We start from the raw sequence: 25,394 nt of genomic DNA, 5'->3' as shown, positions 1-25,394 counted from the left end.
GAAGATATTCGGGGGGCGTAGCCAGCAGCATGGCCAAGTGAGTCGCATACCGCCGCAGCTCCGGCGAGCCGGCTAGATCGTCGTTCTTATACCCCATCCAGCAGCCAAAAGAGCCCCAAAAAGTTGTGTGGGACAGACCGCAGCCATCTATGGGAGAGTGAGACACCTCTTGGCGGGCGGCGAGTGGAGGAAAAACTGCGAGAGAGCTGAGCGCCGGGAGGCGGAGGCGCAATCAAGATGGCGGCGTCCTGAATGCCTAGGGAGCGGAGCTGGTCGCCGAGATCCGGGATTGACTGGGGAGCCCGAGGGTAGCGTGCCGCTGTGATCAGGAGCTGCTGGGCGGTCAGCGAGCCCCAGGGCAGTCGGGCCCGCTCCTTTCAATATACGCACCCGGACGGGGGTGAGCACAGATACGGAGAGACTTCCCTCCGTGAAAGGGGAAAAGGTACGTCTCCTGCCAGCCTTCAGGGAGCCTCCTGCACATAAGGTTGTAGGCAGAGGTCAGAGGCTACCGCAGTGCACCCGCTGCCCCCCCACCGAGAGTAACCGGCAGTGCTGCTGCAACACCCTGTAGACAGAGGGGGGAAGAAGAGAAGGAGGAGGAAGGCCTGAGGGAGAAAAAGGAGTGCGAAGAAGGGGCAATTGTCTTAAGAAACACTCGGGGCATCCTGGGCGGAGATAGAGGAAGCTGCTGAGTGAAGGGGAGCCCCCCCTCCCCCTGCCTACTACTACCCTGTAAATCCAGGGGTGACGCTAAGCAGGGGATAAGCACTGGTCCATGGACTGAAGCTGGGCCCTAGGGAAGACTGGGGCTGGCCCACATCAAAGCCGGGAGCTCAGGGCATGTGAAAACATCCAGCTTGAGACGGAAGACGACCCCTCCCCCTACCCTCCCATCCTAGATCGGGGAGATGGAGCGATCACTGGGGGAAGGTGCGCAGCAACCTCGGCCTTGATATGAACCTCAACACTGACGAGAGGCAATAGCAGGCCAAGCAGACCCTGGGGGGAACAGTAGAGGTGCAACCGAACCTGGGCCCTACGTGGCCTAATAACAACTGGACAAGGCTAGTGGAGAGGCGACGCTGTGTAGGGCAGGGGTGGATGCAGGAATGCGAAACAGAACAGGGGCACTACCCTTCCTCCCCCCCCGGCCGAGAGACCGGTGCAGCATGGGGAAGAAAGTTGCGGTCCGCAGGGCCTCGAGACTAGGTCCCATAGACAAATTTGCAGTGGCGCCGCAAATGAGCGGTCTGGAGGGCGCAGGAGCAAGCTCAGACACGGCATTGCTGATGGGGGCGATACTGGCGTCTAGGGAAGACATTCAAGCCTCTCGAGCAGCCCTGGAGGTGGAGATAGGGTAGGTGGGGGTAGAGGTCAATTTGCTACGCCAAGATTTCCGCAACCTAACGGAGAGAGTCACCACAGCAGAGACGAGGCTGAGCGAGGCGAAATATGTCATACACTCCCTACAGAGGGACGTCAAAGAGCTTAAGGACTCGCACAAGCAGCTCCAATGGAAGGTGGACGATGTAGAAAACAGGGCGAGACGCAACAACCTCTGATTCTTAGGATTTAGGGAAGGAATTGAAGGGACTAACATGGCAGAGTACCTGTGAGCGTGGCTAATTAAAACACTCCCCCAGGAGTCATTCTCCACCTGCTTCATCATAGAAAGAGCTCACATAGCACTCCTCGCCAAACCATTGGTGGGGGCGAGACCCAGACCGGTCATTGCGAGATTTCTGAACTTTTCCGACAGAGACATAATTCTACGCGAAGCCAGAAAGTTGGATGAGATACGGGTAGAAAACTCGCAAATAATGATTTTCCCAGACTATTCCCAAGAAGTACAGAAGATGAGATGCTCTTTCGAGGCGGTGAAGGCAAAATTAAGAGACCTAAGGATCCAATATATGCTGCTTTTTCCAGCTAAACTTAAAGTCATCTATAAAGAAAAAACGTACTTTTTTACACATCCACATGACACTTGGCAATGGCTGGAGGAACTCCCGCCAATCTGGAGGCGAGAGGGCGGTGAGCGAGACGAGACGGCTGCAGGCCCCACATCAGGGAACCAATGGGAGACGGTGAGAGCACCAAGGAACCGCAGAACAAGGGGAACAAGGCTTACCCTAGGGCTATGGAACAAAGCAACTACAAGCATCGGATGAGGGAAAAAATCTACTCGACAGATGCCGATTTGGCACTGCACGTGGCTGATGGAACTAAACAAGTTAAAGGGCTTCCAAAGATGGGACGACATAGGGATATCAACATTGGGGGACATAGTGGCAGGGGGTAGCTGAAACCATTCACGGCTCTAAGGGCGGAGTTTGGTCTGCATCATACGCAGTTTCTTAAATATGCACAACTGCAGCACGCTTGGAGAGCAGAACAGGTCCAACTGGATACGCTTCCGGAATACGCTCCTCTAGAGGGCAGACTACTGCAAGAGCTGATACAGGAAAAAGCAATATCACTCACACATAAACCATTAATGAACAATATGACTGACCGCCTGGGAAAACTCAGGGGGGCCCGCTCCTTTCAATATACGCACCCGGACGGGGGTGAGCACAGATACGGAGAGACTTCCCTCCGTGAAAGGGGAAAAGGTACGTCTCCTGCCAGCCTTCAGTGAGCCTCCTGCACATAAGGTTGTAGGCAGAGGTCAGAGGCTACCGCAGTGCACCCGCTGCCCCCCCACCGAGAGTAACCGGCAGTGCTGCTGCAACACCCTGTAGACAGAGGGGGGAAGAAGAGAAGGAGGAGGAAGGCCTGAGGGAGAAAAAGGAGTGTGAAGAAGGGGCAATTGTCTTAAGAAACACTCGGGGCATCCTGGGCGGAGATAGAGGAAGCTGCTGAGTGAAGGGGAGCCCCCCCTCCCCCTGCCTACTACTACCCTGTAAATCCAGGGGTGACGCTAAGCAGGGGATAAGCACTGCGCTGAGAGAGGTCCATGGACTGAAGCTGGGCCCTAGGGAAGACTGGGGCTGGCCCACATCAAAGCCGGGAGCTCAGGGCATGTGAAAACATCCAGCTTGAGACGGAAGACGACCCCTCCCCCTACCCTCCCATCCTAGATCGGGGAGATGGAGCGATCACTGGGGGAAGGTGCGCAGCAACCTCGGCCTTGATATGAACCTCAACACTGACGAGAGGCAATAGCAGGCCAAGCAGACCCTGGGGGGAACAGTAGAGGTGCAACCGAACCTGGGCCCTACGTGGCCTAATAACAACTGGACAAGGCTAGTGGAGAGGCGACGCTGTGTAGGGCAGGGGTGGATGCAGGAATGCGAAACAGAACAGGGGCACTACCCTTCCTCCCCCCCCGGCCGAGAGACCGGTGCAGCATGGGGAAGAAAGTTGCGGTCCGCAGGGCCTCGAGACTAGGTCCCATAGACAAATTTGCAGTGGCGCCGCAAATGAGCGGTCTGGAGGGCGCAGGAGCAAGCTCAGACACGGCATTGCTGATGGGGGCGATACTGGCGTCTAGGGAAGACATTCAAGCCTCTCGAGCAGCCCTGGAGGTGGAGATAGGGTAGGTGGGGGTAGAGGTCAATTTGCTACGCCAAGATTTCCGCAACCTAACGGAGAGAGTCACCACAGCAGAGACGAGGCTGAGCGAGGCGAAATATGTCATACACTCCCTACAGAGGGACGTCAAAGAGCTTAAGGACTCGCACAAGCAGCTCCAATGGAAGGTGGACGATGTAGAAAACAGGGCGAGACGCAACAACCTCTGATTCTTAGGATTTAGGGAAGGAATTGAAGGGACTAACATGGCGGAGTACCTGTGAGCGTGGCTAATTAAAACACTCCCCCAGGAGTCATTCTCCACCTGCTTCATCATAGAAAGAGCTCACATAGCACTCCTCGCCAAACCATTGGTGGGGGCGAGACCCAGACCGGTCATTGCGAGATTTCTGAACTTTTCCGACAGAGACATAATTCTACGCGAAGCCAGAAAGTTGGATGAGATACGGGTAGAAAACTCGCAAATAATGATTTTCCCAGACTATTCCCAAGAAGTACAGAAGATGAGATGCTCTTTCGAGGCGGTGAAGGCAAAATTAAGAGACCTAAGGATCCAATATATGCTGCTTTTTCCAGCTAAACTTAAAGTCATCTATAAAGAAAAAACGTACTTTTTTACACATCCACATGACACTTGGCAATGGCTGGAGGAACTCCCGCCAATCTGGAGGCGAGAGGGCGGTGAGCGAGACGAGACGGCTGCAGGCCCCACATCAGGGAACCAATGGGAGACGGTGAGAGCACCAAGGAACCGCAGAACAAGGGGAACAAGGCTTACCCTAGGGCTATGGAACAAAGCAACTACAAGCATCGGATGAGGGAAAAAATCTACTCGACAGACGCCGATTTGGCACTGCACGTGGCTGATGGAACTAAACAAGTTAAAGGGCTTCCAAAGATGGGACGACATAGGGATATCAACATTGGGGGACATAGTGGCAGGGGGTAGCTGAAACCATTCACGGCTCTAAGGGCGGAGTTTGGTCTGCATCATACGCAGTTTCTTAAATATGCACAACTGCAGCACGCTTGGAGAGCAGAACAGGTCCAACTGGATACGCTTCCGGAATACGCTCCTCTAGAGGGCAGACTACTGCAAGAGCTGATACAGGAAAAAGCAATATCACTCACACATAAACCATTAATGAACAATATGACTGACCGCCTGGGAAAACTCAGGGGGAAATGGGAGAGTGAGGTTGGAAACATGGATGACGTAGACTGGGACACGGTTTTAATGCACCCCAGGGAGGTAGCTATTAAATCCAGGCTGCGACTAATCCAATTTAATGTACTCCACAGAACATATTATGACAGAAAAAGACTGCATAAGATGGGCAGGACTGACGAAACGAGATGCCTCAGATGTTGTGCCACAGGGGGGAATTTTTATCACCGTCATCTGGTCGTGTCCCATGATTCAGAGCTATTGGCAGGGAGTGTTTAGTGAGCTGGACGAGGTGTTGGAAACTCCCCTCCACCCTGAGCCTAAGTTGGCTCTCCTAGGCATGACAAACGTCATGGATCTGGCCCGCCCCTAATTGATTTTCCTGGTCTTGGCGTTGGTCATTGCAAAGAGAGATATAGCTAAGTATTGGGGAGCGGCTGCACCGCCGGGGCTGGAAGAATGGAGGAGAGGATTAGATCTTTGCATGGCTGCTGAAAGGGTCACATACAAAGCAAGGGGTTGTCCCAAGACGTTCCACAAGGTCTGGGGCAAGTGGAGAAGGTACCATGGGCTGGATGGGGGACTATGAACAGGGATACAAGAACCTGAGAGAGGTATGGACACTAGAATGCAAACAACAGCAGTATAAGACGTTGGATACACCAGACTATCACAGCACCCTACACATGGACGTAGGACGGGAAGATCAAGATGGTATTAGTGATGCAATGCTGGGGGGTGGAGGGTGGAGGGGGAGGCAGTGCGGACTGAAGATGATATGATTGTATTGTTGGTATATGATAAAATGCAAATAAAAATGTTGTTGTTTTTTAAATCATGAAGATATTCCCTTCTTGATTGCCCAGAAAATTGACCAACTTGAAGCTGTTGCCCCTTACGGACCCCACAAAAAGCACAAGATTCTTACTATATGCTTGCCGAATGGTCTGGTTCCCAATATCGCAAATTGCAATACCTGGGGGGCTATTTTTGACACGGATTACACTCTTTGTCATGGCACTCCCTCAATGGCCATTCTACTGAACATCCTCAAACAGATACAGAAAGCGCGTGGGGTAAGTCTTGCTCTTGACTTGGGGATGAAACCAGTTGGAAATTTTACTGTCATTTCCGAAAGTTTTTTTTTTTTATCTTAAAAGTGAAGCAGCGTCCTTGGCCATATGCTAACGGCTTGTCGCAGTGGCTGTAGCTGACCGTGATTGAGTGTTGCTATTGCAGATGTGTCTACGTCTTTTTACACAATAGTTTGGGGACCAGACCAACAGTCTCTCCTCTTGGTAAGCCTGGTTTCTTCATAAGAAACAATGGAACAAAACTGAACAACAAAAGCCAAGATAGTGCGGAAGTACTCCACCCACTAAATGTTAGGAAAGGCGATGCAATTTTTGTGATTGCACAAAAATTAAAACTCCTGATAGATATCAAATCCTTGACAAGCAATTCCCCTCATTCCTTTCAGGCATCTTCTGAATATCAGTACAATAGAGGAGGGTGATCTGATTCCAGAACACGAGAATATGCACCCCTGAAAATGGAGCTACAATGCTCCTCTGATGTGAACATAAGGAAAAGGATAGACGTCATCCTTATAAAGCCTTTTTTCGAAAAAAGAAAGTTGCAGCATTGACAGCTAAATGTGCCACAGATAGTGAGAACCTTGCTCCAGAACAGGAGTAGGGTGGTGGCTTTCCGCGATAGTGAGGCAGAGGTCACCACAGTATGCTGGAATCTCCACCAGTGTCTGGTTGTGAGAGCAGTTGAAACATTTATCACAGTTGAAAACCACAGACACTCACATGGCACCTCTAGATAGAATATATTGCTTAGATATTTAAATTGAAGGTGTTGTTAAATGTACCATTAAAGCAATCTTCTGTGACAATTTACCTACATCTTATGACATCTATTGGTGGAGGTCGACTGGCCCCCACCATTTGTTCTTGCAGGCCCTGAGGGTCAAACAGGCTTTGGCCTCTGAATTGGTCCTTGCATTGACTGCTGCACTTTATTGTAAATACAGGTTGAGATATGGATTCTCCTTAACACATTATTCGTAATGGTCTGCCCCTCAGCTGCAACCACAGTATCTAATTAAACAGGTTGCTTAAGCCCCCATCAAAGAAATTCTTTCTCAACTGGATTACCATGGATTTATTAAATCCTATGTATCTCAAATGAACAATCCTCTTTCTCCTCTTCTGAAACCCAATCATTCTAATCGCTTTGTCTTAGATTATAGGCATTTGAATAGTCACACTTGTACTTTTTCTGTGCAAAATACTTATAGTACGGCACTGATTATTAATATTGTTGTAAAAAATATAAGACCACCTTGGATATTTCAAATGATTTTTTAGGTACAATTTGGTCCCAGAGAGCCATGGCTGGTTCCCATTTAGCACCTTCCGTTTTCAAATGCACTACAATTGACTCCCAGTGGGGTAAAAGAACAGCCCAGGCATTTTTGTGGCTGAAATATTTTGATTCAGCATGAAATTAACCCAGACACTTTGTCCTAAGTTGATAGCTAGCTAACTGATGATGAATCGAACCCCCACCTGGCAGAAGTAGATCATATTATTTTGCAATTTGCAGAACTCAGTGTCCTTTTCTTAGGATATGAACTGCCGAATGAGGGAAAGTGCCTTGCCCCTCATTTTTTTGAAAAATATGTTCTGTTATAACCTCCTAGCACACTTAAAAAATTGGACCCTCTGCTGGGATTATTACATTTTGGAAGGAGAAACACGTCTGATTGGGCCCAGCGTGTTAAACCCCTTTATGCTTTAATACACTCTCCACTTGGACACACTGCCACACTTAGATCTTTACACTCTGATTTGCTTGGATCACGCAACTGACTCACCTTTGTTAATAATACCAATCTGGTCATCTGTGTGTTACCAGGTGCAATTGGATTCACTTGTGTCATCTTTGATGAAGGTGAAACAGTAACTATTAAGTATAAATCACATTTGTATTCAACTTCAGAACTCAGTTTTGCTTTGACTGAAAAGATTCTCACTCCTGTGCAATTGGCCATTCTAAAGGAACAGCCACTTACTAAAGGCAACGCATTATATGCATCATATGCATCATACCCGCTACTTGCTTCTAATACAATCTCTTCTGCAACAGATTTCATTTACAATTATACAGAGCTGGCCTTTTAGAGCCCTACTGTTGAGTCCCATTCTCCAGTGTTTTAGCTGAGTACCTCAGAGTACTATATGGATCAAGATATTTTTCTTCTGACTTCTGTTGTGTATAAACCTCCAGCATGGATGTGTGCTTTAAATACATGGTTAAAACACATGCATCTAGTCTCTCTTTGAATATAAGACTGGATCAGAATTTCCTTGGTTTTCTTGTTCTTGTGGGTTGGATTTGTGAATGTTTTCTTCCTACTGATCAATGGCCATTAGTACCCAGAATGTTTTGCTGTGGAATCAGTCGATGCGTGTTGGCCCCCATTCTTTACCACAAAAAATGAAAACAGACTTGTCCTTCGTTCACATTTTATCCATTCCAGTTACTGATGGAAATGTTTGAGATAAAGTTCCTTTTGATATATTCGGTCCGACAGCGATCCTGCAAATACCATATGTGTTCAAATTTTCTATGGCTGAGGAGCCTAGCCAGCGACCGAGATGGCCGCGTAGAAGACCGGCTCTGCCGAGCTTCCTACCTCGCTAGAATATCCTGCCCAAATCCTTGTACTGTGTCTCCCTCACGGCTCTGTGTGAGGAAGCGAAGCCCGCGGCACCCACTTTGAGCCGCCTCCGAGGTTCAAAATGAAGATACGCCGTTCCGTATTTCTAGGCCTGGAGGTCCGGTGAGGCCGGGACCTCGAGTGTTGTGTGTGGCTGCCCCGAGTGAGCCAACAGCGGGGACCAGTGGCCGAAAGTCCAAGGTCTGGCCTGACCCTCACCCTGAAAGCCCTTGGATTTATTTTTGCCCCCCCCCGTGGCAGCAGGAAGGGGCGGGGCATAGCGGACGTGTCTGCGTGGGACCCGTGGATCCCACGGCGAAGTTACCCCGGGTGCTCTGGGGGCTCTCAACCACCGGCAAGCAGACAATAAAGTTACATACCCCTGAAGAAGTATGAGGCCAGTGCGGGGGCACTGTAGTTGATTCACCAGCTGCTGTTGGCTTCTGGGTACATGGCGGCTGGGTATGGCAAGACTCACGGAGTGACTGCTGAACCTGCGGGGCTGGATGCGGAGGGGGACAAATATTTAAAATTCAACTGATGACCCGTGTGACGTGCCTGGTAGGGACCCCTCAGGCGTAGAAAACTCTCTGCAGACAGACCAACACTCTGATTTCCTGCTGAGGCCTGGTATAGGCAATCTGGGGTGGAGAAGGTAGTGGGGTCGCGCCGCGGTGCAGGCGGCCCGCATTAAGACTTACTGGGCCTCATGGCGGCGAAGGTGCCTCTGACTACGCAGCGAGCCACAACATAATACTCACCCAGCAAATAGCCCGGAGTGTGGTGGCGTTCATCCGGCCCGTCACCCATTGAGGGATCAGAGCTGAACCAACGGAAACCCTGGGAATGCATACATGGTGTTCTGAGGTTGATGAGTGTCAAAGGGGTGCTGGCGCACTATGACCCGTATGTTTAGTTTTGGCTCTGGAAAGTACCTGGCGCTAATACTCAAGGGAGCAAGATGGCGACTAAGACCGACGTGGACAGATCCCTGCCTAGATTCTCCAAGGGATCCGGAAGTGTTCAATCCAACAAACTGGACCGGTATACCATGCCCAACGGGTCCCCGATGGAGGTGAAAAGAACCCAGGTGGGTGGAGAAGAGACCGTGCTTAGTCCCACTGAGCCAACTCTGACAGACCTCATGGCAGCAATTAATGGGGTTCATTCGTCCCTAGGTCAGAAGATGGAGGCCCTAAATACTAAGTTGGATACAGAAACAATTGAAATGGGGCTGATACGGGCGGATCTTACTAAGGCGAGTGAGAAGGTGAAGACACTGGAAGTCAAGACGGCCAGCCTGATTGATGACGTGTCCCTGTTGCAACAAGGGGTACGGGACCTCAAAGCCTCGAGAGTCCTTGCAGACCATAAGCTGGATGACTATGAGGGGAGGGCCAGGCGTAACCCCACGTCCACATTCTTGGGGTACCCGAGAAATCAGAAGGTCAGGCACTGGATCAGTTTGTTGAGGACATTAATCTTAACCACCTTAAATCTAAGGGACTAAGCAATTTCTTCAAAATTGAGTGTGAACACAGGGTACCTGGGGGTCGGCCTCGAATCGGGGCACCGCCCCGCCCCATGATTGCAAGAGTCCTTAATTTCTGTGAAAGAGATGCGATCCTACAGATGGCGCATGCGCCCCCCCCTGAAGTATGAAAACGCTACCCTCTCCTTTTCCCCGGCTTTTACTCAGGCGGTACAGAGGCAACTTCTGAACTTCATATCAGTGAAAAAGAAGATGAGAGACAAGGGGCTGAAATATGCCATGATGTTTCCGGCCCGCCTTTGGGTGGAACTTGATGGGAAGACTTGTTTTTTTTACAATCCTGAGGTGGCGTTGGACTGGTTGGAGAGTTTGAACTCGACGGAGGCAGAGAATCGAGGTCGGGAGGAAACAGATGAACAATAGAAGAACTTATGATGACGGCCGCAGGACCTAATTTGCTGTATGGTATGATTGAGGGTTGGGGCGGGTCTGGAATGACCTTCAGGGTTAAATATCTTAAGATTTGAATCTATAATGGGCCAGTCCGAAGTGGAGAGGTAATGGCGAGGTTGGGAGGGGGAAACGGGCGGGTCGTTTGGGCCTCCCCCATTTACTACTTTTAGTTAGTTGTAGACTACTTCTGGGGCGTCAGGCACACTGCTAGTTGGGGATGGGCGCAAGCTACATGCAGGGGTGCAGGGTGGTGGTTGGGGGGCTCAGAGTTGAGGGGGTGTTTTTGAAATCATAAATGTAAACAGTGTAATATTATTAGCGGCATGTTTTTTTCTTTTGCATCAGGTGGCAGTTTTGCAATTCGATGCTAGCGGTTTGGGGTAAATGTCTCGTACTAGTCAGGGATCGGGGATAAGAGTGTTGAGCTGGAATGTCAATGGGCTAGGTGACATTGTCAAGAGAGGGATGGTGAATCAATTAATTAGAAGGCACTATTGCAAGAGACACATCTTGTTGGGAATCAGTGCATTGCCCTCCATAGAGGGGGATATAAACTAGTGGCACATGCTGGGTTTACATCCCGGTCCAGGGGAGTAGGTATCCTTGTTAAAAATTCCTTTCCTTTTGAGCTGCAGGCTACATCGTCTAACCAGAAAGGTAGATATGTGGGTGTCTCGGGGATACTGGGGGGGTGGTACGGTTACTTTCTTGTCCATATACGTACCGCCGGGCCTTCAATCAGATACTTTTAGAGATTTGAGCGCTGTCTTTCTGACCCTGCCCCTGGGTCTCCTGGTGTTGGGGGGATTTCAACGCGGTACTGGATGGGGGAATAGATAGATTCCCGGCACAAATTCATACACCATCACAGGAGTGGATCCCCGATTTCCTTGAATCACTGGGGTTGGTTGATAGTTGGAGGCTGCGTAATCCGACTCGGAGGCACTTCACCCATGTGTTCGCCGCACATAATAGTATGTCCAGACTAGACTACATATTGATTCTGGTGGCTATGGCAGATGCAATTTGAGAAGCAAGATACATGGGGAGGGGTGTTTCAGATCACTCTCCGATGTGGTTGCGGGTTGAGATCAGGTAGTCAGCGGGTGGGAGAGTTGCCCCGTTTAGCGCATGGCACTTGAAAGACCCTGCCACCAAAAAGGAGATATGCCAAATTTCAGACCACTATTTTCAGGATAATGTGGGCAGAGTCGACTCAGCACAATCTCTGTAGGAGGCATATAAGGTAGTGTTGCGGGGTGAGGTCCTCTCCTTGATTGCAGGCAAAAAGAAGAAACAGCAGGCAGAGGTAACCAAGGTGAAGACGGAGGTTGTGCGGTTGGAGAAACGTGTGGCTGAGACTGCTGCTCCGGGAGACCTGCATCTGTTGAAATTGAAGCAGGATGAATACAAAGGCCTCTCCATGCTGAGGGCAGTTTCTCAAAACAATGACATACAAAGTCGAGTATACAAACACAGGGACAAGGCTGGCAAGTTATTCACCTGGTTAGAATGTGGATAGCAGGCCTCTCGTTTAGTGCCTGTGCTAGAAGGGTCGGGACCGGATAGAATTACAGAAGTGCAGATCAGCAGGCGGTGGCAGACGCCGTTTTCAATTACTATAAAGAAGCGTATACCTCGGCAAATTGTTTTACCGAGACCGATAATGGTGAAATTATCGGAGATATCGGCATGCCGAACCTCTCGGTGGATAATAGGAAATATTTAGACTCCTCCATTACGGATGATGAAATTGCGCAAGCAAATAGAAACATAAAGTCTGGGAAGGCAATGGGTCCTAATGGGGTGGCTGTAGAACTATATAAATTGAATACCCATAAAATTGCTCTGCATATTCGTGCCATGTTTCTAGAAAGTAGAGAGTTGGGGCTCCTTCCATATGAGCAGCAGGTGGTGAATATCGTGGTTATTCATAAGACAGGCAAGATCAAGACATCCCCTTCTTCATATCGACCCACCTCGCTTCTCAATGCAGAGCCCAAGATATTGGCGAAATTATTAGCCACTTGGTTAGTCAAGGTCATTACAACCCTAATACACCATGATCAGTCTGGCTTCATGTCGCGCCGTAACACAGCCCTGAACTTGCAGAGACTCCACTGGATTCTGGGTGGCTCCCGTAAGATCCTGGAACCGGAGGTCTTGGTGTCCTTAGATGCCACTGTGGCATTTGATAGAGTTGAATGGGCTTATCTATTTGCAGTTTTGACGAAGATGGGCTTTGTGTCGGAATTTATTGGGTGGGTTCACTTGCTGTATGCTGTGCCTTTGGCCAGAGTGATCGTAAATAATTGCAAGTCAGCTGATTTTACCCTCAGGAGGGGCACGAGACAGGGATGTCCACTGTCCCCACTTCTCTTTGCATTGGCGTTGGAGCCTCTGGCGGCCTGGGTCTGGTAGGACCGGTCGATACGTGGCTTGCGGTGGGCACCTCAGTGGGAGGATAAAATCTCGCTTTACGCAGAAGATACCTTCTATATCCCACTAACCCTAGGGCGTCCCTGAGTAATTTCTTGGATGTCCTGGCTAAATTTGGAAGATACTCCGGGTTTGCTATAAACTGGACAAAGTCAGTATTATTTGTTATATTGGGTGAGCCGCCTGTGTTACCATAGGCCTGCCCTATAAAGATCAAACTAGTGGGATTTAAATATCTTGGCATATACATAACACTTAACCCAAAGCGAGATATGCTAATAATTTAGAACTCCCCTTGAGTCGGTTCAAAAAAGATGTGGAACGTTGGAGGGCTCTCCCCCTGTCTTTGCTTGGGAGAGCGGTACTGTTTAAGATGATGGCCTTGCCTCGGTTCCTATATATGCTCCAAAACATGATGGATCCAGTGCCCGTTACCTATTTCACGGCGATCAAGGCACTTCAACGGCTGCTCCTTTGGGACGGCAGGCCCCTCACAGCTTTCGTCAAGCTGACTCTCCCGTGGTATGATGGAGGCATCGGTCTCCCGGACTTGAAGAAATACTACTGGGCTTCGCATCTTGCGGCAGTGAATCATATGATCTATGGCCCCCAGGGAGATCCGGGCTATGCTATGGACCGTGGGCAAGCACCAGGTGGAGGCATCATTAAGGCCCTGTATGCCAGGCCCGGAAGATTTACGTTGGCAGGCCCGACGGCACAAGCCGTACATGTCTGGCACGCGGCTACCAGAAGTCTGGGATGGGAAGGGAAACTGACAATGGCCACCCCCCTGTTTAGTTCAGAGAGGCTCGGAAGCTTATGGAAGTCTAAAGGGTTCGATAAGTGGGACCTTATTGGAATCAGTCAGATTAAAGATATGTGGGAGAAGGGCTGTCTGCAGACTTTTGAATCTCTCCAAAAACAATACAGCCTGCATGAAAATGAATACTTTCGGTATAGGCAGATTCAACTCGCCCTTCTTGCCCACATGCCTAGAGACGGAGCTTCCGGAGGCTTTTCCCCTTGAAGACCGAGTGCTTGACGGCCACATCCCAGAAAAATACATCTCCCTAATATTTAGAAAGCTTGTAAATAATATGGAAGACCCACTGGGGAACATTAAAACAGCGTGGGGAATGGAGGGACTGGAGTTGGATGATGAGGATTGGGTGGAGGCTGTCTCCTCCCCCAAAGTGGTTGTGGTTCAGATGAGGCTTAGGCTGGTGCAACTTAAGTTCCTACATAGATCATATATTATAGGGCCTCGATTAGTACACATGGGACAAGCAACAAGTGGGGACTGTAGGAGAGGTTGTGGAGAGCTGGGTACTTTCATACATATCCTATGGCACTGTGAAGAGATTCAAAGTAATTGGATGAAAGTACATAAGGTGATCAAAGAAGTGCTGGGGGTGGGGATACGACCGGAAGCCTGGAGATGTATATTGAATGTCTGGAAACCCACGGATTTGAATGGATATCAGAAACAGTGGGTGACGTTGGCCTGCATGGTGGCGAAGCATAACATTGCTCAATTGTGGGGAGCCAGCCAGTCACCTCAGACTGCCAAGTGGGCCCAGGACTTAGATTGGTGTATGTTTAGGGAAAGGGCAGTGTATGTGGCTCGGGGTTGTCCGGAAAAGTGGGGAAATATCTGTGGGGCCTGGAACTGCGATTTGTGTACACCCCCGAAGATACAAAGAGAAGTTGAAATACAGGAATCCCCGTGATCCCAAAATTTATATATATTGTGATTTATGATTCTGTACGAATGGCAAATTATACCCTGTTATGATGTTATATGTTGCTCACCTGATGCAAATGTTTTGTTTGCTCTTTTTTCATAATAAAAAGAAATAAAAAACAAAAATTCTATGGCTGATGTAATAGTACCTGGAATACATTCGGATAATTGCTTTCTGAATTAGAATATTACACTGTTTTTGAATCGGAAGATCTATACCATTTTTTAGCTAATTATGCTGATATGTTATACTACTATCATTATGGACACCATTTCTTACATAGAACTGGTAGACAGCATCCCCAGTTTAACTATACCCAATGGGAATGTTTTCCAACTTCCCCCCAGAAAGTTCCAAAAAGCAAAGAGATAAGTATAACTATTTCACAGGATATGACTCAGCAGACCCCATGTCCTATTATTTTAAATACACACCAACACCACTAAAGAATTATATGCTTAGCCAAACTAAATGTATATATACTGTTATGTTCCTCAATCAGTTGGCCACAAAAGGTTATGATTACTGGAAGGACACCATTGATTTGAAATCATTTTGGGACATGAAGTCCAGGCAGGTTCAAGGCACGGAAACATTATTGTGACCCTGTTTATTTCCACAGAAATTATTTTTTTAAGTGAAACGCTCCAGCAGAATACTTCCTTAGAATTGGCTACAATTAAAAAAATGAGTGACCTGTGATTCCTACTGTGGGCTGTTTTGATGATTGGCAACATTTTACTGATTGTACAGAAGAACAATTAAATAGCATGGTGCAGAACAATATGTTTAATTCTTCATTTTTGAGTCCTGGTGGATGGTTATTATGGGCAGTATATATCAATGGTTGTCATGCTTGTTTTCTCAATGCCACACCTAGGTTTTATTCAAGCAGAACTTATCCATGATGTTTATAGTCAACACATTCAGGTACTATTATCACTAATTCTGTAGGAATGTTGTATCAACAATGGTTGTTCCATTCCACATAAGTCTGCAGTAAAGCATAATCTTTTTCTTTTGTCAGAGGACATGAATTTACCAGATTTGTTTTAGGTTCCATATCCCCTAGTTTGAAAAGATTAACATTTGCTGCCTATAATGAAATTTAGAAATTGTCCCAAATGGAAGCTGCTGTCCTCATCTCACCTATAAGCATATAGCAGAGTGTTACAGCCTTTGTATGACTCTGAGCTCCCTCCGGCCAACTGTGGTTGCTTAGGTCTCCCGACCAACTCCTTACACTGGAGTTAAGGGGTAATCATAGGACCGGGTACCTTCGCTGTTGATTACCTAAGCAGTCTTAGATCATTGCCCATGTTGATAAGGGGTTGCCAGAGGTTAGTCCAGGTACTACTGGGGCCGGTGAGGTCGAGGCAGGCCATTGCAAATGCTGATTCGAGCCAATGTTCCGTTCTTGGGGGGTTTAGGTCTTTCCACTTAGCACAAATTTTTCTAAGTGCCAACAAGATAAGACATAGGAATAGTCCTTTATCTCTCGCTGCCAGATCCTTTGTTCAAACACAATCGTCAGCAAAAAAAACTAAAGACCCATTTACCACAATATTCAAGTCAAAAATCCTACACAGAAAATTCCCTATCCCTTCCCAAAACAAACCCAATGCCGGGCACGCAAAGAAAACATGGATGTCATTAGCTTTGGGGGCCATGCATCTGTAACATTTCGGGGGTTGGGGCAAATTTTGCAATTTTAGCTGGGGTATAATATATTCTATTGGTGACAAAAAAAATGATTCTTCTTTAAACTAGCTGATTTTATACATTTATAAAGTAGTTTTAAGGAAGGTTCTAAAAGATCCCCTATTTTAGGCTTGAAGGGAGATTGATTCCATGCAGAAGCCTGTGTTGGAATGTTTTTATCTTCTTCTTCAACCAATTTTCTATGCCAAATTGAAACTTCTTTCTTCAACAATTGTGGTGATAAAAAAAGAAGCTCTGTATCCTAATCTCCCCTTGCACCCCCCCACTCTCAGCCTCAAACCACTATTTTAATTGTATAAACTTAAATTTGGATATACCCGGGCCTATCCTGGCTCTTAATGCCCCATGTATGTATACCATTCACATCCCCCAAATCTGGCCAAATAGTGACTCCAGCTCTCCTAATAGGTACAGCCAAACCATCCTTAAGGCAAAGAGGAGATCCCGGGAACACCAGACAAGGGTATGGTCCGAATTGTAGCCTATCCCACACCTGTTCCTTACTTTGAGCCAGGTTGCTAATGCATTTTTTAGGACCTTCAAGCGTACTTAAAAAAAAAATCGATGACCCGTATTTATAGAGAAACCCTTCTGTGCTATCGCCCCCTTTGTTCTAGACCAGCTCGCTAAGCAATATTCCCCACGCTGAAACTGTGGGGTTTGCCTGGAGCGTCTGGGTGGCTTTAAATTGGAATGCTACCAAGTACCAGCTGATGTCTGGGAGAGCTAGCCCGCCCTTAACCAACCGCCGCCTCAGTTTCTTCCATGACAGTCTCACTCCTTTGTCTCCCCATACAAAACTCCTGATCTTGCTCTGTATTTTCTTAATACCCTGTTGGGGAATGTCAGGGAAATGGCATTAAAAATATATGTCAGCTTGGGGAGGATAGTCATCTTGACCAAGTTAACCTTACCAAATATAGTTAGGGGAAGATTCTTCCATCTTGCAAACAAATGATCTAATTCCTTGGTAACTTTTCCCAAGTTCAAAGGAGCAATCTTATCCAATTCTCTAACTATGGTAATGACTAGATATTTAAATTCGGTACTAGCCTGTCCCCTTCACTGCTCAATATTCCAGCACATTACCTCCATCTTAGAGGAGTTGGCCAGATAACCAGAAATTAGGCCAAACTCCCCTAGGAGGGTCTCAACCCTTGGAATAGTCACTGCTGGATTACTAGTGTAAAGAATAATGTCGTCAGCATATAGTGCTATTTTTGATGAATACTGTTGAGATTTGAAAGGGAGAATTTGAACATCCAACCTTATAGCCTGGGCCAGAGGCTCTATGTATAGGTCAACCAGCAAGAGAGGTAGAGGGCACCCTTGCCTTGTTCCCCTCTGAATCTCAAAGCTAGGTGTGAGCGACACATCAATCAGAATTTTTGCTGAGGCTCCCTCACAGTATTGTCTTAAGAAATTAATAAAGACGGGCCCAAAGCCCATTGCTTCTAGTACCTCCCAAAGATAAAGCCAGCAAACCATATTGAACGCCTTGGCGGCGTTTAAAGAGATCACCGCCAAGGGTTCTGCTCTTACTGTGGCAAGATCAAGGTTACCTATAAGAAGCTTTGTTTGCTCCTGTATATAATGTCCGTTGATGAATCCCTTTTGGTCGGGGTTGACCAAACCAGGGGCCAATTTGGCTATTTTCCCTGCTAATATAACCATAAAGATTTTGTAGTCGGAATTTAGCAGGGGGATCGGACGATAGGAGTATGCTCTCAGGGGGTCCTTCCCGGCTTTGGGTATTAAGACAATAGTTGCCTCGCTACATGAACTGGGGATTTTTCCTATTGGGTTGTAGATTGACTGAAATAGAGTTCCCAAGGCTGGGGTAACCTCGTCGGCCAGATGTTTGTATACCTCATTTGGGAGGGCATCCAGGCCGGATGCTTTCTTATTTTTAGATAACCTAATTTGAGTTCTTATCTCTTCTAAAGAAATCGGAGAGTCCAGGAGATCTTTACCTGCTTGCGTAAGGGAAGATAGAGATTTGATGCTCAGCCATGTCCGTATTTGATGTTTTGAGGGACATAGGTTCTCTTTATATGAGTCTGAAAAAAGGGAGAGCAGGCAATTCTTAATAACCTATATGTCCGTTGATTGGTCCCCACCGTTGTTTATAATTAACTCGCTAATGTTGTTTTTAATGTGGTCAGTTCTGGCTTTCCATGCTAGTAGGGCTCTGGCCTTCTCACCATACTCATAATTCTCAATGCTCTTATTTATCCATTGAGCCCTGCACTTATCATCTAGCTTCCCTCTGAGATCTTGCTTGGCTAGTTCTAGATCTTCCTGCACCTTAGTCATCTTTTCTGGAGGCCCCCCTATTGCTTGCGAAAATTCAGCCTCTAAACTCTTAATTTTATCTTTTCTCAGTTTTAACTCCCGACTTTCAGCTCGATTCTTAGAGCATATAAGGCCATGGAGCCGTCCCCTTAAATTGGCCTTAAAGGCATCCCAGACTATTTCCATATTAGTAGAACCTATATTGATCTCCGAAAACTCTAGGGAAGATGCTTTAATGCACTGAATGATATCGGCATCAGCCGATTTTCCCCTATTGAGTGTCCACCTAGTCTGAGTTAGATTTACTACTTCTTTGTATGAAAACAAAATGGGGGCTTGGTCAGAGAGAAGAAATGGGAGGATGGATATAGCAGATGTTTTAGTCAGGAGTTCTTTACAAGCTAAAATATAATCGATCCTAGAAAAATAGTGATTTTTTTTAATATAAAATGTAAACACAGCTGCCTCAGCAATCTTCCCTCTCCAGACATCTGCCAAATCCATGTCCTAAATAATTGCACGCCGAACACGAGGTGCACCTATGTAGTGGCTTTCATTTGACCTATCCCTTAGAGGATCTAGGAGGACATTGAAGTCTCCCCCCACAATTATTAGTGGGTTCTCCAGAATTAGCTTTGAGTAGAGTTTAGAAATGTATGATGAATCATCCACGTTTGGACCGTAAAAAGATGCACAGATTAAATCTGTGCCCTCAAGGTTGTGACGATCCACCTCCCCGTTTGGTCCGTCTGAATAGATTTAATTGAACACACCAACCCCCGCTTTATCAAAACCGCAACTCCCTGGTTGTTTATGGTTTGATTAGAAGAACCAAACCTCTCGACCCAAGGGGTATTAGAGAACAACTTTTTGGATTCCTCGGCTGTCAGGTGTGTCTCTTGTAAGATACATATATGTGCCTCGGAAAGCTCTAAGTACTTCATAATCAGCCTCTGTCTCCTTGGGCATCTCAAACCATTAACATTCCAGGAGATGAAGCACTTCTTACTACACTGAGCTGTTACCCCTGTCATTTAATTATAAATCTCCAGTCAAATCAAAACATCTTTATTTGGTTTCCATAATTCATAGGAAACCATGAAAGTACATATAAAACATATTTACAATACATTTCTTTAAAAAGTTACTTTAAAAGTTACATGGTTTGGTATAAATATTAGCAGCATTTATTTAGAATTAAGATTGGGACGGTGGTTGACACAAAATTTCAAGAAACAAGCATAGATTTAGCATATAATTCATTATCCAACATTTGCAGAGCTAAAAAAGCGGGACGGCAAGTTCGGAGCCCCATTATTCTTAGTATTGGAAAAATCCAACGTCTACCTGGGAGTTCGTAGAATTGGCAGTTGAAAAGTATGTGTATTGAGGATTGCTGGGACTTACAATCACACAGGCAACATGATAGATTTCTAGACCATGCATTCTGCTTAGGGAACGAAATCACCCGATAAAAAATATCTAATCTGAATCGAGTGAGCAAGAATTTTTCAAACTGATTCAGGTTATATTTTAAGTAGGGTTGGATCGAGAGGGCGGTTTGAATGGCTAACAGGTGTTGCACTGAAGCTTTCCCTATTTCTTGAGTCAATCGAAGCTCGCCTAGATGGAAAAGACACAATTTTTTAAAGTCCTTTCTTGACACTTCAGAAATAGTAAGTGGGTGAGTGAAATACCTTAAAAGGCCTAAATCACCAAGAAAGGACTTTACATAAGCTAACCATTTTATTTTTTTCATATTGTCGAGTGCCATGCATTCCTCAATGACATCACGGGTTAGCTCGCACTGCTCAGTGGTCCATAAACGCCTCCATAGCATTATTGGTTTGATTTTTAGGATGTCTGAGATGTTATCCAATCGTAGCTCTAAATGACATCCGTATGTCGTAGTGCCTTGGGGGACTGCGAGAAGGTATCGTAAGAAAGAGTTCTCTACTCTCTGTAGATCTCTGTTTAAATACCCTCATATGCCTGAACCATAACTGGTGACACTGAAGCATTTTGCTTGGAAGATCATTAGCATTTCTTGGGGAGAACTCTTTCCTAACTTTTGCGCAAATGCCACCAATGCTGTGGTAGTCCTTTAGAATGCTAATTTCCTAACTTGGATGGCCATTGTCCACTTTAGCTTATTATCTATTAAGATCCCTAAATAGGGGTAAGATGTTGTGCACTCTAGGCTAGAATTATTTACATATATGTCCTTAGATTTTTTTGGTCTTGGCACAGCATTCATGGTGTATGTCTTTTTTATGTTAACTTTAAGGTTCAGGGCGCTCATAAAATTACAGTAGCTATTTAGTGATCGCTGGAGCTGAACGGGATTCTTGCCAGGATGACAGCATCATCGGCATACAGTAATGCTGGAATTGGCAGACAACGTATTGCTGGCAGTTATTGACTGCCTTTCACCATCTCGAGTTCCAGCCCATTGGTGTATAGTGTAAATAGAAGGGGGGCCAGAACACACCCTTGTCTGACCCCCCTCTCTATCCTAAAAGGCTCAGTAAGTTCTCCCCCTGCCCCGTGTTTCACTCTGGCCGAGGCCTCTGACTAGAGCTCCCTTAAAAAGTTCACCAGCTGTGGATCCACCCCCATAGCTGAAATAATCGCTCACAATTTGGAGTGACTGACGCAGTCAAATGCTGCTGTCAAATCTACCTAGACCATATGCAAATAGCCTCCCTTCGCTAAAACATACTTCCCCATTAAAAGGGAGAGGTACTTGATCCACTGTGCCCAGGTCCTCTCGGAAGCCGTATTGTAGGTCTGATATTATATTATTATCCGAGGCCCAGGCCTGGAGACGATCTAAAAGAATGCGGCCAGCAACTTTGCCCGAGGGAGTCCAATAGGGATATGGGCCGATAGCAGGCCGGACTGTGGCGGTCACCTTTTTTAAAGATCGGCACCAAGATTGATGTGGACCAAGACTCAACTAATCCGATCTTTGTGGCTGCGTCTAAAACTCTAGTTAAAATAGGGGACCATAAGTCTAATTTATGTTTGAAGATATCCACTGGGACCCCGTCGGGGCCAGGTGCTTATCCGGGTTTTGATGTTTTGAGGGCATTTATCACTTCCTTGTGGTCAAAATTTATCTGAATGGGTTAACTTATTTGCTGCGGTGCCTCGACTAGGCCCATCGTGCTATCTTCTTCTTGCCTGAAGATATTTGAAAAATGTTGAACCCAAGCTTTAGCATCCACCGCTACCTCTAGTTTTGGGAGGTTGCTATCATCACAATGAAACAGGGATTTAACTATTCTCCAGAAGGTAGCACTATCTTTCATGGAACAACTCTCATGCAATTGCTTCCATAAGTTATCTCTGATCTGGGCTTTGCGATTTTTTTAGCTCTAGGTTATAATTTTTCCTTAATTCTACTATTTTGTTCTTGACCCTTGTTTCCTTAGTCAGTGCTACTTTTAGTTTTCTGTAAGATTTTGTACAGTCGGTGTTGAACCATCCCCTCCCAGTGGTCCCTTTCGAATTCTTTTTACAGAATAGCTCAACTCTAATCGTTTTAGTAATGGTAGCATAGCTAGATAGTACTTGCTCAGGGGTAGCGGTGGAATCAAGACAGGTATACAAGGAAGGTAAGGCTTTCTTTATCACTTTACCCGTTACTAACTCTTGGTCTACCTTGCCCCATTTTAAGGAAATTCTGTTAAGTCTGTCCAGCTTCAGGGATTGCTGGTCAAGAAGGCTCCAATAGACTGTCTCAGTCATGGGGGAAGGACTACTTATTGAAATACTATTTGGGAAATGGTCACTAACTGCGTTAACGATTGTTTCAAATTTACGCATTATTGATGTAATACACTGGGAAACAAGTATGAAATCAATTATGCTGTTTAGTCCTCTCCCATTAAAGGTAGTAAAAAAAGGGACCGGGGTTCTAACTAGTTCATTTGCAAACCCCAAATCTGTATCAGCCATTATTTCATTCATACGATCATGCGTTGAATTGTTCCCACCCTCGTCTTGAATACCGCATTTGTTAGTGCTACTTCCTTTGCACAATGACAGGTTGAAATTACCGCCCCAGATCAGTGCTACAGATTTGTTAATATATTTCATACGTAAATCTTGCAACAAAATGGAAACCTTGTTTAAAACTTCAATTAAATCAATTGGATTCAAATTATTATAAAAATGTATCATAATATAAATGGACGCCTTACTGTGAACAATCATGAGTACCTGGTAGTTAATTTCTAATCTCAGAACTTCGATTTTATCAACCGACAAAATGTTGGATATATATATTATTAGGCCCCCCTTTGGTCTTTCAGAGGGAGATGGGACAGCTTCTGAGAAATATGTCCTATATCCCGCCAGATAAGCAGGTGTACAAAGCTGTGTTTCCTGTAGACCTATGATGTTATGTTTTGTTACTAGTGCCAGCCAATTACTTTTTGTAATTTTACTCTGTAGACCAGCCACATTCCAGAAAACGATTTTAAGCATTGGGACCCTGCTTCCTGTTTTAAAGTGAGCATTCAAATTCTACGGGGAAGGTAATCATTGGGGGGTTGGAACTGGAGTAGACCGTTCAACTACGCCCTTCCCACGAGTAGACAGCAGGTCTTGATAAGATGTTGCGCTGTTTATATCTTGAGAACTGGAAAAAGCCCGGAGTTGATTGGCTTGGGAAACACCAGTGGATGTTAAATCCTGTTGGAAGATTAAATTAACTGGGCTTACTAGTGGAGCGTCTACCGGCACTAAGGCCAGTCATTCGATGTCATCTAACCACGACAGTACGCTAAACCTGTTATAAGTAGGGATTGCCTGTGTTGGCCACTGAGGTTTGTATGTATTTCACAGGTGAGTAGGGTGGTGGCCCATACTCTGTGGGGGATAAAAAAAGGCTAGTGGCTATATGTTAATCCCTGCCGTGGTTGCAGTTTGATTTTGCCCGATGTTCAAAATTTTGCTTACCAATCGTGGTGTTCCAAATCCCCCATCAGATTCTTCTCTCTCATCCCTACCCATTGAACTCGTCTGACCATCTTAAAATCGTGGAACAGTTGGCTGTAAAGCCCTGTCTTATTACTCAGCCAGTATAACGGCTTATTTTTTAGGGCTGACCAAGTTTCTTCCTTGAAGGGTTGATTAGGAGGGACATTTCATAAAATAATCACATGGGGGTGGCTTCTGGTGGGAGATGGAGATGTGGATCTGCGGCAGGAGGAACAGCAGTATGACCATAACTGGAATGCTGTGGACAGAGTGGCGTTAGTGCTTGGTTTTCTTTTGCCTATAAGGGCGAGTTCAAGTGTATGTTAATCTTTCTTGATGACATGTGAGATGTCCGTATTCCCGGTTGGTTTGAATGCATCATTTCTGTCTGAACTGGGGGAGTGTCTACTGGAACTGGTCTTATCGTTACATGTCTCCCATTATCCAATAAGTTTTTATTCGCTACCTGAGTATTTATAGTCATATTTGCGCTTATGTCTGGGATTCTAGAAGGATTCAATAGATTGGATTTAGACAGGAGGATAGTTTCTACGCTGGTCACTCTAGTGGATAGCTGGTCCAACCTGACTCTTAAATACAAATCCAATCTTTCCACTAAGGCTGTTAGTTTCTGAATGTCATATTGTGGCTGGATGTTTATATTACCTTGGCAGCTGACTCTTTGTTTAGATTGTTTTTTGGGTAGTTCTACTTGTTTGTTTTCGGATGGAGCATTTTTCTGATGTTTAAGGTCATGGGGGGAGGATGGACTGAAACTGGGCATGGGTCTTTATGAGAATTTTGGGGGCCAGGGGCTCCTAACCTTGGTTTTCTCTGCTTTTTTTGGGGGGGTTGTGTAGGTGACTCATTGTCGATGGACTGAATTTCACCAGTAATTGGTTGAATACGACACACAGCTAGCGGTGACACTTAGTGGAGACCCTGAGGTGGAGGCCCCCAGATTCAGAGCGGGTCTTGTGGCAGTAGCAAGCTGGCGTCGCACCAACTGCCTTCAGTTGAATGCCACCAAAACTGAGGTGTTGGTATTAGGGAAGCACGCTGAGCTATTGGGAAACCAGTGGTGGCCACCAGAGCTGGGCGTCACTCCGATTCCTGTCGCTGTGAGAAATCTAGGTATTTGGCTGGACCCCGCGCTCACTTTTATCGACCATACCAAGAAGGTGGCTGCCATGTGTTATGGCATCCTGCGGGGTATCAGGCCGGTCCTAAAGTATTTTGATCCCCCTACCAGACAGCTTGTGGTCCAGGCATCAATTCTATCTCGGCTGGACTATGGCAGCTCGCAGATGTTAGGGATGAATCAAGCGGAGGCCTCTAGGCTCCAAAGGGTGCAAAATGCCGCGGCACGGGCCATTGTGGGCCTCCCCAGACATTGCTCGGTGTCTGGTACCATCGTGGCTCTACATTGGCTCCCGGTCAGACAGCGAATTAAGTTTAAAGCGCTGTGTCTGGCCTTTAAAATCTTGAAATTTTCTTCGCCGCCGGCACTTGCCAACTTACTCACTCCGTATATCCCTTTGAGATCTTTGAGATCGGAAGCGCTCCACCTGGCAGTTTGCCCCCGCTTCAAACTGAGCAGAATGGGTGGCCGTTCCTTTCGGGTGCTCGCGGCAGGGTTATGGAACTCGCTCCCGGTGCGCATTCGAGCTCTTGATGACTTGCTCGCCTTTAGGCAGGCGATTAAAACCTTCTTGTTTCCCGTTTCTGAATAGTTGTCCCTTTCTTTTATTGTGTGTTATGTTATAGTGCCTGTCTAAGCGCCAGGACGCCCCTTTGCTGGGGCAGCTGCGCGCTATA

Source organism: Lissotriton vulgaris, chromosome 3_1 (assembly GCF_964263255.1).
Source record: "Lissotriton vulgaris chromosome 3_1, aLisVul1.2, whole genome shotgun sequence".
NCBI classification, from domain to species: Eukaryota; Metazoa; Chordata; class Amphibia; order Caudata; family Salamandridae; genus Lissotriton; species Lissotriton vulgaris.
This window is presented reverse-complemented; position numbering follows the sequence as displayed.